The sequence below is a fragment of the Diadema setosum genome, chromosome 4 (genome assembly GCF_964275005.1).
Source record: "Diadema setosum chromosome 4, eeDiaSeto1, whole genome shotgun sequence".
In the NCBI taxonomy this organism is placed as follows: domain Eukaryota; kingdom Metazoa; phylum Echinodermata; class Echinoidea; order Diadematoida; family Diadematidae; genus Diadema; species Diadema setosum.
This window is the reverse complement of record NC_092688.1, coordinates 23,751,885-23,764,873: the sequence shown is the minus strand read 5'-3', so window position 1 is coordinate 23,764,873 and position 12,989 is coordinate 23,751,885.

Here is a 12,989-nt window from a genome sequence, read left to right as displayed (position 1 = left end):
GTAATAGAATTGCAGTTGTCGACGGCTGAAAAAAGGCGTATTTCTTGTGAAGGGCGCCCTCTGGGGCGTCATATTTGCAAAATCCAATATGGCTGCCACCTACGTTTAAAGGCCAGTCCGTAACAAAAAACCTTTAAAGTGTTACAATAATTTGAAAAGTCAGCTTTAGAGGTTTTATGGGTCAAGGAATTCGATTCTGAAGTTGTTTTTATGGTCTGATGTCAACTTTTCCTTATAAGGTCTAAAGGTCATTTGGGGTCAAACCATTATATTCACAATAGGTAATTTAGAAAATGGCTTGCCTATAGTAAATATAGGAGGAATGCCAGCCCTGCTAATAAAATTGCACTTGTTGAGGGCTGTTGGAGAGGGAGAGGTGGGCTTTCTCACGAGTAACATCAATATATCTGCTTTCGTGTTAAGATTTTAAACACTTGGTATACACACATGAATTATAATAAGAACCCCTTTCTGAGAGTAATTGGGTTTAAGGGATCTTACTCAGATCCTTATTTCACAATCAAATTTGAAGACTTGGTAAACCTTCAATTTCATTTTTAATGATTACTTACGGTAATTTTTTCTGCATCATTTCAATCATAGCTTGATATAATATGGCTAGACAAGCTTTTAAGTGAGGTTCTGTCCAAAGCTATGGAATATCATAGTTCATGTCACAATCATTCCATTAATTATTTTTACATTACAGGCGCTAAGAGGAAATGTCCTCACCGACTGGTCATATTTGCGGAATTCAATATATTTGCATTTGCTTTAATGACAGCCAAAAGAGCTAGTTAGAATTATGAGTAATGCCCTTTAAAAGAGTTTTCAAGATTTGATTATTGGATCATTATTTTCATCTTCATCTGCAAGAAATGCAATAAAAACATACATGAGAAATAGAATCCTATTGCTACCTAACATATTGTTTAGCAATAAGCGGGGGGGGGGGGAGGGGGCTACTCTCTATATTACCAGCGTCCTTGACGTTGCCACTGAAAAGAGGGGTGTTTTTATTTCTCTGTTGCAGTTCAGGGATCCTCAATCACAATAGATATTCATAATTCAGATTTAAATTCAATGGAATAATAATTATGAAGATCACTCCTAATCTGGATGAAAAAAAAAATGAAATAAAAATATGTCGTGTTTTAGAGAGTTTTAGTACATCAGGTTAGCATCAATTTGTTATTTTCGAATTTGTGTAAGAAAGTTCGATTCTAAAGTCCTTATAGGAAATTTATCTGCCTCCACAGCTAAATATGCCGTTCAGAGAACATGACGGTCCTGGTGACGCCATGTAGGGAACAAGCATATTTCACAGGTGCCACAGTGACACCATTAACAGGGTACAGCTTAGATATGCTATAGTACAACTTTCATGACACCTTCTAGGGTCTATTTATGATTCTTTCCAAAGTTCTTGGACGCAAATTAGTATGATATCACAAGACTTTATAAGTTGGTATCTCGTTGGTCTGAAGACTGTAGGTTGCAATTCTACTCTCCGCAACATCTCTACGACGTACGTCTCCTGGAGACGAGCCCAATCTCCAGGATTCGCAGCAGAATTGAACATTTCCAATTTTTGCAGAGACAATTCCGACTTCCAGCTTGTCTCCGAGACGTCCCTGTGAAGTTTCCATCAATGTGTGCATGTCGTGGGGACTAAAATTGTCTGCATCATCTTCGAGATGTCCCCGCATCTTGTGGAGACCGTAATAACATAATGGCGATGAAAGGGAGAAGTCGCTGAGAAAAGATGTCTCTGATAAGTCCCTGCGACTGCAAAAGCCGTGCCAACATCCCCGTGACTTCCAAGGAAATAAGTTGTCCCTTTGTTTGAAGACGTCTTGGACGTCACCCTGGAAATTGCGTTAGTTGTGACAGCGAAAATATTTTCTTCGAGACGCTGGCATTGCCACAATGTCTCCTCCCGTCAGATAGGCCCTCAATCCCCCCCCCCCCCCCGTTTGCAGCACTATCAAACTACTGACCATGGCTCATCTGACACCAGCTCTACATTGTGCATTTTCACGTTCATTCATTCATTCATTCATTCATTCATTCATTCATTCATTCATTCATTCATTCATTCATTCATTTAATTTCATTATTTTTTTTTTCCATTTCCATGTTCTCCACCTCCCAATGCATGCCTTGAAACAGCTGTGGTGCAGTAGAATGAAATTTGGTACTGAAGCATTGCTTAGAGTGGCTGACAGTACTAGTAATTGCCATGTACCTGTGGCATCTTTCCTCCAACTCCACTCCCTGAAGTCAGGGATCACATCAGATAGGATGGTTTCTGATGATCTGCTCCCACGTTATGACGAGATGATGCCTACCCTCGTTGACGCAGGCTGCCCCATAAACCTTGTTGCTCATCAGTCCTTGCTGGAAATGACGACGATTATTAAAGTAGTTAATGTGTCAGTGAGCTCTGCATGGTTTGCTGACCCATATCAATTAGGCATTTTGCATGCCACATCAAAGCAAATCTGAAGTAATGTCGCACCCTGTCAGTGCCTGATGTTGGGCTCTGGAAGAGAGGTATGCTGTACATGAAAGAGCTGAAAAGGCCTTTATCTTTTCAATACCACGACCCACCCGTAACTCCTTTGGATCAAAGGGATTAAAAAAAGCACACCACCGAAAATGTGATGTTATGCTCATCCGTGCGATTGTATACTGTTTTCAGAAAATGGTTTCAGAAAACATTATGTCATCCTTTGTAAGGATATATTTACATAGATCGCATCTAAGTTGTTGGAAAGGTGAAGGGTTGTGAGATCACAATTCCTGTTGGATATTTCCGTCTCGAACCAGGTGCTCAGGATGAGTTGTCCGTCCCATTTATTCTTGGATATCTGTGCGCTGATAAATGAGGGCAGTTCTTTATTTTTTAATCTTAATTTTCAGGAAGCCGCTACGCTCTTCCAAACATAATTTGAGATTTGAGTGGAGCCATCACCATCTCTTGTCAGAGGACTGCACAGTGTTGCTGCGTAAAAATGTTAAGATTATTTTCTTCAGGATCAGTATCCCATACAACATCGATAGGTGTTCAGTTTCCCTAGTCATTTGCGCTTTCAGTAAAGAAACGGTTTCATTTGATAAAAAGAGAATAGAAAAGATAAGAAAAAACCTTCAGCTGCCCCTAGAATACTGGTCTGACCTGGATTGAAGAGCTCGATTCCCCGGAAGCAAGGGAGAGCAGGCATACACCAATTTCAGCGGGAGGAGAATCATATCGCTTGCCAGCTGGAAAGTTATATAATTGACCATGAAAGGTGACACGGTGGCTCAGTCGGTAACGTATGGCTTGCAGTCTAAAGATTTGTGTTCCGGCGCGGGTTCGAATCCCACTTATCTCAAGTCTAGCTGAGCAATGGTGTGTGTTGTCATACCGTCCCCTCTAGTAGAGGCACAACACTTTGCACCTCATCACTTGGATATAAAAAGTGGAAGTCCCTTGTGTGAAAGAATCACAAACCTAGACACATGAAAAGATCCCGGATCGGCAGTCCGTTATCGGAAAACTCAAGGTGCATAAACCGGTAAAGTAAAGTGGTCCACCCCATTCGTACATTTACTGACCAGCTAGTTGCATACGGGCTATCCAGCTATCTCTTCAGAAGGAAAAACGAAGACAAAATAAGATTAGGCGTGTTTATTACCCGCTTTGCCATTGGCCCCTGATTCGGAACCTTGGAATAGGATGGCGGCCGTATTTAAAGGCATAATTTACCATTTGCAGATAAAACAAAAACCCAGCATTAGTGCTTTAAAATAATTCTAAAATGTGAGTTAGGGATAGGACAACCACTGTAAAAAATTTGAATTGGTAAAATCAATGTTAAGTATTGTTGCATATACAAAATGTGAACAATAGTTATAATAAAAATGTTTCTACATTAAACCGTATACAGTTACGGTTTATTGAGAAAAATACAAATATCTTCTTATATATCTTAGGCTTCATCGTGAAAAATGTATATGATAGGATGTTTTGTGGTACAACAGACCTACACATATGAATTAAATGTCATATCTTGAAAAATTTCTAAATCACTGTTCCCAAAGGTAAACAGGACCTTTAAGCATGTATGTATATATATATATATATATATATATATATATATATACATATATATATATTGAAACAAAGAAAGGAAAAACTGACCAGAAACAATTGATAAATTGTGAAAACTTTGAGCAAAGAAAATGAGAAAAGAAAACGAAACCGATGGAAGCCCATTTTCTGTGTTCGAAATTTCAATATAATTATATATATATATATATATATATATATATATATATTACATATAATTTTTCTATTTATTTGTCATAATCATTATTGATATGTAGGAGGATGGTACCGTTCTCGGCCCTAATTGACCATTGAAGGAGTATGGAAGAGATGACAAATGGGACAAAATAGGGGTACCAGTGAATTGCAGTTGAATGCTCACAGACGCCATTTCGAAATGCCTGATTTGACCCTTATTTGACCCTGAAAGTGACCTTTAGAGGTAATAGTGACCCTGAATTGCAGAAATGATATTCAGAATCACATTCTCTAACCCCGTAAAATCTTCCACATGGGATTCATGACATTAATCAACCTTTTCAATTTGTGACTGCAGTTGACCTTTAACCCGGATGGCGGCCATATTGGATTCCACCAATATGGCGGCCCCAAGGGTTTTTAGTCTTGGCGCCCATCAAAAATCGAAAGAGCATGGTACAAGGGACCTATGAGCCAAATTTGATGCTTTTGGAAGAATCTGAACCAAACAACCCATTTTGAGCCCTTAGGCCCCCAACTATCTAGGAGCTCAGCGTATGGAGTCGAAAAACAATGCAGTTCGCTCGGGTTTGTTTTACCATTACGTCTTTCAATATGGCGGATACGATAATTGCACGTATGGTGTACATGTGTATGGGCGCACGCATTACGCAATGGCATACACACGCCATGACCATGTTCATGTAACAGGAGCAGGTGGCGAATCCACACATTTACAAATCGCGTTTTCATTGTTGTTGATTTGACTTTATCAATGGCGACCCTTTTGTAGGCAGAAAAATGCCAGTGCTGGCAAAGGTCACGCTTCCTGTTTGTTTTGCTTTTACAAGCCGTGCATATGTTGCCTTGTTCGGTGGTGTTAATTATACAGTATTAAACAAACACGACTCGTTAATTCCGTGCGATCTTGATGTGTAGTATTTAAATAGAACTGGTTTCATGTGACCTCTCCTTTCCTCTCATCTACCTTCCCTTGAGTCAGTCTGCTGTCATAATTTTTACTACATGTACAAGTAGACTATCGTTTTTGTTTTGTTTTTTCACACGATTATGTCGCGCTAAATGATATTTGTTTCACTTCCGTTGTCGAACATTGCGGTAGAATAGTTTGGATAGACAGCCAAACGAAGAGCACGCACTACAGCGTATAAACCACTATAGCAAGAACAATGGAGCTTGTAATCATACATGCGTGGACAAAGCATTCCCCAAACGCTGCAACTGGTGTCTCCGAAAGCCGAATTATGTAAATGCAGGGAGGTGAGACAACTCACCTCCCTGGTAAATGTGTGCGACGCACCAGCCAATCGCATGGGAGACCTTGCGCCGTAGCAACGCTGGGGATATTGGCGCGGCGTTCGAAAGAAGCTCGAAACTGACGAGTGCGATCCAACATAGGGTGCTTAAAATTCCATTTTTCGATAGGAAAAACGTAGTCTTATGCTATGAAATTTAGTGTAGATGTAGAAAACATATCAAAGATTCGATTTCTGCAAAAAACCCGAATCGACAAAAATAATGGTAAAAATCTTTGTACCCCACCTAGGAGGAAATTTGCTCTTGTGACTTTTGCCTGAAACCGTTGTCGCGGGTCACATATGCAAAAAGTTCTCACTCTGGGAGGGGGAAACCTCCTCCCACACCCTCCCCCCTCGCTCGCATCTCTCCCTCGCATCTAACCGCTCCCCCTAAGATCAAATCTGGCTACGCCGGTGATAGCCCCACTATTTAGTAGGCCTTCACAGTGATGTCGCACAGGCGGAGCAAGAGCTGAAATATCGCGATGTAGTAATTCAATTATCTATGAATATTTCCTTTTCTTACTTGTTTTTTTTATAGGAGAAAAATCCCAAAGTTTACCAAAAGTGTGCACCAGATCGCTGAATTTGAGGTCTGAAAATGCCAAATTTTCCTCGTGTGGGAGGGGGAAACCCCCCTCTCACACCCTCCCCCACGCCGCTCCGCTCCCTCGCACAGTTATTCAAACTCAAAGTCCCTCCCCTACCCCCCATCATTAAAACGGAGCGATGCCCCTGTGATGATTGCTTCACTGACTTAAATCAAGAAAATTGAAGAATACACATAGACAGGAAAATATCTACTACGTTATTCGAGAAATGGATATCCTTATTAGCATTTTGTTGAATTTATTTGGGCATTATTCAGGGCTGCGCTACGTTTTTGAAAGGGGGGGGGGAATCGCCTGTCAGTCAAGAAGAAAGAACATCAAAAGACAAGAGAAACAATTACAAAAAAAGTCTTCATACTTTTAAGGTCTGATTTGCCGCCAAAAATCAGCTGACAAGAAAAAACAAACAAACAAAAACAAGAACAAAAAGTCGTCATATTTTTGCTGCCACTTCCCTCCCACTTTGCATGGAAAAGACATTTGATCCCTGTAAAGTGTGTGTGTGTGGGGGGGGGGGGGGGGCAAGCTCCCCCCCCCCCCCCCCCGGGCTGCGCCGGTCCGGTTATGAGCTTGTAATCGTGGTGATGGTGACTATCGCCAATCATCCCCCCCCCCCCCCCACTCCTCAGTACGGATTTACGCCGTTGACACACACAGACACACACACTCACACAGGCACAAGTATACACACAGACAAACAAACCACTACCACTATCCAATCACCACACATGCACACAGATTCCACACATTTTAGTGTACTCCAAACACACACACCCAGCCATGCGCACACGTACACGCATACACAAGTCACATATACGTACCTACACACCATACACAAGACATACCATGCAGCCCCCCCCCCCACACACACACACATCACATTTACCAGTCATACCCACCCTACCAAAGCATAACACGGGAACAACCTTCCCAACCACACAATTCGTTGTGCATCTTAGCATTATCTCCTGCAACTTGAAAACAACGGCCGACGACAATTTGTGCAGATACGTTTAATTTTACCTGCACAAATTGTCGCCATTGAGGTCAAAAAATTAATTAATGACAGTGAAAAACTAACTTCCATAACTTTTGAATTACACAGCATACAATTACAAATAAAACATTTCTTCAGGGTAAAAGTGACATGGGGAATCGATTAAGATGTTATTTACATGATTAAAGTAAGTTTGAAACAAGAAAAGCCCCAAGAATATGAAAAATTCAGTGTCGTTTACACCAAAAAAAAAAAAATACCCAAATAATTTAACTTTTGAATTACACAACATACAGGGACAAATAAAACATTTCTTCAGAGTAAATTCAGCACGGGGAATCGTTTGAGATAGTTATTTACATGATTAAAGCAAGTTTGACACAAGAAAAGTCCAAAAATGTGAAAAATTCAGTGTCGTTTACTCTGGAAATTGCACAAATAGTACAGTATAAGAGTGACTACTGTAGGAATGGGGGTCCCCATGCACTCTCCAAACACATTTTTAAAATGACTTCTTAATGATTTTGTGTGTGTGTGTGTGTGTGTGTGTGTGTGTGTGTGTGTGTGTGTTCCCCAGTAAAAATCGTGTCCCATGGGGGTCATTGGCGGCAATCTTGGATTTTCGAGGAAAATCGTTAATTTCCATAAATTTTGAACTTCATAACATACAGGGACAAATAAAACATTTTTCTTCAGAGTAAATGTGGCATGAGGAATCGATTGAGATGGTTATTTACACGATTAAAACAAGTTTGATAATAGAAAAGTCCAAAAATATGAAAAATTCATTGTCGGTTACACCGAAAACAATCCAAAATGTTTACCTTTTGAACTAAACAACATACGGGGACAAATAAAACATTTCTTCAGAGTAAATGCAGCATGAGGATTCACTTGAGATGGTTATTTACATGGTGAAAGCAAGTTTGATACAAGAAGAATCCAAAAATATGAAAACAAAAATCAGTGTCGTTTACTCTGGAAATTGCCCAACAGTATTAATAATCCATGCTACATACGTGACAAATTCCATACTTCACAAGAGTGATTAACCACACTTTAGATCATAGCCGAAATATGCCTATGGTGTGTTGTATCAAAACATTCAGTAGAAACTGAAGAGAAAATTAATTCCAAGCAATGTAACCCCTCACTTGGTGAAATCGAATGAAGAATGTAAGCACTATGGCAATTCATATGCAAATACCCCTAAAATAAATGGTCATAAGAGGTCGCACATGATACTAATTTTGATCACAACATATGAAAGTGACTTATCGACAAAAATAAAACCTAAAATCAAATTTAACACGTTTTGTGTGCATTCTATTTCATTTCATTTTGTATTTAAAGTGTTTGAGTTGTGGTATTTTCATGTAAATGATCACTGTGCGAAAATGTTCAGTCGATTTCAACAATTTCGGTGCCCAAATGTTTTCATTAAAACTTATTTAAGATTAGGTTAAAACCAGTTCATTCAAATGTATTTGTTTGAACCTTATTGTCCGAAAACAAAGAGATAAATTTCACTTGACAGAAGAAATCCACCCTGTGAATAGGGACCGTTATATCAATGTGAATTGCTGCTACTTTTAGTTAGGGATATTTGCATATAAATCGCTTTTCTGCTTACGTTCTGTATTCATCTTCAACAAAAGAAAGTTCAAATTGTTTGGAATTAACAATATTTAAGCTATGATCAAAAGACAGAGTGGTTTGTTACTTTTGTGACGTGTGTATATGTTTTCCATTAAGTATGGAATTAAAGTATATTGTAAATGTAACAAACCACTTTGTCTTTTGATCATAGCTTAAACATTGTATCTTGTATCAGACAACTTTTAACAGTATTTGAAAGAAACTTAATTCCAAACAATTTGAACTTTCTTTTGTTGAAATTGAATACAGAATGTAAGCACAATACCGTTTCATAGGCAAATATTCCAAAATAAATTTTATATAGCAGTCACTATTCACAGAGTGGATTTCTGGCTGTCAAGTGAAATTTATCTGTTTACTTTCAGACAGGAAGGCTTTAAACAAATACATTTGAATGAATCACTTTTAACCTAATCTTAAATAAGTTTTAGTGATAACATTTTGGCACCTAAATTGTTGAAATCGACTGAACATTTTGGTACAATGATTGTTTTCCTGAAAATACCCCAACTTAAACTCTTTGAATACAAAATGAAATGAAATAGAATGCACACAAAAAGTGTGAAAAAATAATTTTAGGTTTTATTTTTGTCGATTAGTCACTTTCACATGTTGTGATCAAAATTAGTATGTTTGACCTCTTTTCACCTGTTATTTTAGGGGTATTTGCATACATATATTGCCATAGTGCTTACATTCTTCATTCGACTTCAACAAGTGAGGGGTCAAAATGATTGGAGTTATTTTTTCTTCAGATTCTCTTGAATGTTTTTTTGATACAAAATACCATATTTGAGCTATGATCTAGAGAAAAAGTGTCAAGTCACTTTTGTGAGGTAGTTTATCATGTATGTATACGGATTATTTGGGTACTCTACAGTGTAAACGACACTAAATTTTCATATTTTTTGTACTTTCTCGCATCAAACTTGCTTTAATCATGAAGATAACCATCTCAATCAATTCTCCATGCCACATTTACCCTGAAGAAATGTTTTATTTGTTATTGTATATGTTGTGTAGTTCGAAAGCTGTAGAAAATAATGATTTTCCTTGACAATCCAAGATGGCCGCCAATGACCCCCCCCCCCCCAAGAACAAAAAATCATTAACTAGACACCCCAAGTGTTGCAAAAAAGGAGGGTGCATGGGACCCCCCCCCCCCATTCCTACCAGACTATTAAGACACAGTGGTTAGTCACCCTTATGAGGTATGTAATTTGTCATGAATATATATGGATTATTTGGGCAATTTCCAGAGTAAACGACACTGAATTTTTCATATTTTTGGACTTGTATCAAACTTGCTTTAATCATGTAAATAACTATCTCAAACGATTCCCCATTCCGTATTTACTCTGAAGAAATGTCTCCGTATGTTGTGTAGTTCAAAAGTTAAATTATTTGGGTATTTTTCGATGTAAACGATTTTTGGCCTTTTCTTGTATCAAACTTGCTGAAATCATGTCGATAACCATCTCAATCGATTCCTCGTGTCACATTTACCCTGAAGAAATGTTTTATTTGTAATTGTATGCTGTATAGTTCAAAAGTTATGGAAATAAATGATTTTCCCTGAAAATCCAAGGTGGCTGCCAAGATGGCCGCCAATGACTCCCATGGAACACAATTTTTTCTTGGGAACAAAAAAAAAAAAATCATTAACCCTAAGGGTTACAAAAAAGTAAGTTAAAAACGTGTTCGGAGGGTGCATGGGGACCCACCATTTCTACCAGACTAATACTCCAGCAGGATTCGAACCTACGACCTCCTGATCAGCGGACAGGCGTCATCTCTACTAGACCACCGAGCTTTCGCCCGACAGCAAATGTTGGTTCTAATTCTTATAGCATGCAGCGGGTACTTCGTAATTATTCAAATTTAAGAAATTCTTCCGTCGAGGTGTTTTCATGGCAACTGATTGACAAAAACCCTACATCGACGTAAATAAGCACTAAATTGATCAGTGTTTTTAGTAGCCATGATAATAATCATGGGCGTACATACTTGATCATGATTCGAACCTACGACCTAATGATCACTGCTAATTCAAGTCAAGAATTTGAATAATTACGCAGTACCCACTGCATGCTATAAGGATAAGAACCAACACTTGCTGTCTGGCGAAAGCTCGGTGGTCTAGTGGAGATGACGCCTGTCCGTTGATGTTCCCTACCGTTTTAGAATGCGAAATACGTTGAAATATGCATATGCAAATATGCTATTATTAGCAGCAACTCAATATCACCCTTACACAAATTGATTAATAGATTGATATTTGTGTCTTACAAGCAACGATGTTGAGATTCGGATATGTGTAATATGCGACTCCAATAAAGCACCACAAGCTCCAGCTAGATCATGATATTCATCATCAATAATATTGATATGAAATTTAATGATCTTAGTGCACATTTATATTTGATACCAACTGCTTTTGACTTGAGTATTATCAACTGTAGAGGTGGTGATATTACAGTTCTATTTTCTCATCACTACATTTCTGCGATTGCATTGCCTGATCTTTGAAAGAGGAAATAAATCAAGACAGCAGCGTATCACACAAACCTCGCCATGCAGTTGGTTGAAGTGGCTTGATTCTTAGTAATTCGAAATTGAAAGTTATGGAAGAGCTTAATGAGCTCTCTCATAGAACACATCAATAATGCAATTCTTTGTTTATCCATATTCTGTCTGAACGTACTTTTCTAAAGCCGTAACCAAACAGGGATACGAAAGTAAGAATGAATAAATCACCTTTGCGTTTGACAGAGAGAGAGAGAAAGAGAGAGAGGGAGAGAAAGGAGTTAGGGACTTCATGGGCATATCGTTTATTAATATTGAACTAATGCATAACATTCATTAAAAAAAAAAATGGTCACTGTATCTTCAGCACTCTGACACACAAATGAGGGTACCCGCGCAGTTTCACTAAGCGCACTTCGGCCCTTCGTTATATTTTTGCCCATTATACCGTAATCACAGTGGTATTTGTTTCTGATTATAGAATTAGGTTCGATCACTCCGCACTCCTTGCAAGCCAGGGCGTAAAACTTTAAGTTTTGAAAAATGGTATTACAGAAGAGCCACAGGCAGGGATAACCGGCACAAAGACCTGACCAATCATCAGATTCGACGGGAAGCTAATATTTTGACAAAAATAATGACTTTGAATATCGCAATAGATGGAAGGATGGCCTGCCTAGCATGGATTTCTGTCGTTTGTTTGTGCTGTTATCAATCGCTCGCTTTGTCAAGAGACACATGTACGTATATCTTATCTCTATTGTTCGGGGCAGCGTGACATTTGTATTTGAGTGGAAGGGATTGTGGAGTGCAAAGGCTTTTCCCCCAATTCCTGGAAATGGAACTCCCTCTCTTTCTCTTTCCTTTATTGTTTGTTGGCGATTTTTTTTTTTGTCAAAAGCTCGATACTTTAATACAGATATGAATAGATTCTAAGCACGTATATAATATAGTACGGATGTTTAAAACCAATTTCCATGCACTATGACTATCGCCATTTCTTACTAATCTATTGCCTCACATACTACAAAATGACTTTTCCTTTGTTTTCCGAGTGGAAAAAAGCTTATGCCTTCAAATGAATCTTGAAAAACCAAGCATCTTTCCCTGCAGACATATAATTTCAAATCGAAGAAATATAGATGAGATATCAGAAGATTTATAGACAAACGTGTAACCTTAAGCGTCACGTGTAATACTGACTTTTTATTTAATTTTGTTCTTCTTCAATTCATAAGTTATCACTAAATAACGATGGACTTTATCTACCCCTCTTTATCCACTGCAGATCTACCTTTAAACTGTCCGGGGGAAACATTAAAGACCGAGGTGTCGTGTGACGAAATATGCGTCCGCAGCAGGGACAGTTGGATTCTTCAAGCACCTTGCGGGAGGAGAATATTATTTGAAGTGAAGCCAATCAGTTACCCAGCCTTTGATGTACAGGATGTGATAGCTAACAAATCATTTGAAATCATAATTATACGATTTCGTCGCCCATTTTCTCCCATTTTGTCACTTGCCCATCGGGTGAAGGTAACTTTACGGTATATATACCTACCCAGTGGAATTTACGATCAGCG